This window comes from Cephus cinctus, unplaced genomic scaffold (genome assembly GCF_000341935.2).
Source record: "Cephus cinctus unplaced genomic scaffold, Ccin1 Ccin1_scaffold0123, whole genome shotgun sequence".
Classification (NCBI taxonomy): Eukaryota; Metazoa; Arthropoda; class Insecta; order Hymenoptera; family Cephidae; genus Cephus; species Cephus cinctus.
This window is the reverse complement of record NW_014332857.1, coordinates 2,878,187-2,879,511: the sequence shown is the minus strand read 5'-3', so window position 1 is coordinate 2,879,511 and position 1,325 is coordinate 2,878,187. Positions and strand designations below refer to the sequence as shown.

Below are 1,325 nucleotides of genomic sequence, written 5' to 3'. Positions count from 1 at the left end.
GCCTATGTGCGCGTTATCATTGGTCGTGGTGGTGATGTTGGTGGAGGTGGAGGTGAGGGTGGTGGTGGTGGTAAGGGTAGTACGCTGCCAGAGGGGTGGATAGATATTTGTAACTTGTTCTTTCGTATAAAGATATAAGGCAAGCACGGTCGTTGGGAAAAGTTACAATAAAGCCTCCTGGCCATTCTTGAGAAGCGTGTGGAGTTCACGGGGTCACCCCATCCTCGGCGATACCGGCCCACTCCAGAGGGAGGTGTATAAGGGTGACCTCACGTCGCGATATGACAGATTTCCGTGCCCGGAGTAAGATTGATGAGTTCAGGCGAGGATCGAGAGACAAAAAATAATAATAAGCGGGGTTGGCTCTTGTACGGAGCCGCCATTTTCAAATCCACACGTTTATTGTATGGGGTTAGGGATTGGAATTTTGATATTTGCGAAAAAAAAAATTTTCTATATTTTTCTTTAATTTTGGTATTCTTAAAACTGAATCCTCCTCCATAAAGATCCTTCAGCCGGAACGATTCCCTGTAAGAGGTATATTGATTAAAGTAATTATTGGCACGGTATTGGGTGGGAAGATAATATTTATAGTGAATTATAAAGTCAGTATTGATACTGTACGATTGGTAATTATAGAGAAATCAAATTGACTCCACCAATGCCTACCCCCATCTGGACCAGGGTATTTATTCTACTTGAATTAAATCCCTAATCGAGCCTGGTCTCTTCGGTACCACCTGGTCGAATTATTCCAATGTTTTTAACCGGATACTCTGTTTATCTTCTTCTCGTTCGGCAGGATGCCCCAGTGGTATACGTTTTCATAGTCATTCCCAAATCTCAAATTCTCGTGTTCAATTAATAATCCACCTAGCTTTCCATTAATGGGGTAAATCTCTCCATGCCCAGGCGTGTTTGCATTCTCTCACCTCGATCCGACAAGAGCACCTGAAATATGCGTAATTTCCTATGATGGAATTATATATTTTTTATTTCCATTCCCATAAAAACCCAACAAAATTACCAAAGCCCAATGAGATTAATTCTCAAAGTCCGATAGCCATGACGAAAGGGGCAGGAAACGTGAAGAGAAAAAAAAATAAAGATAAACAGATCCGACTTACCCACATCAAGAGAAGTTCATGATCCCGTCCAGTAAGCAAATCACATATAACCTCAATTACAAGAACACAAAGAAATACAAAGAGTTTCCAAAAACGAACAAAGCCCCCCAAAGAGACAGATCCATCCGTCTGATTCCTTGAAGAATAACGATCCCCGTCATTCTCCAAAAAAAAAAAAAAAAAAAAAAAAAATCAAAA

General features: G+C 40.9%; 1 long non-coding RNA gene across 1 annotated transcript in view; it reads right to left on the bottom strand.

The window, feature by feature from the left end:
• Positions 1-418: 418 nt before the first annotated feature.
• LOC112493629 overlaps positions 419-1,325 on the bottom strand; it is a 1,459-nt gene continuing 552 nt past the window's right edge. The window contains exons 2-3 of the long non-coding RNA XR_003058090.1: positions 670-951; positions 419-528 (exon numbers count right to left, since the gene is read on the bottom strand). This is a non-coding gene — a long non-coding RNA (uncharacterized LOC112493629). The remainder of the gene's footprint in view (positions 529-669; positions 952-1,325) is intronic.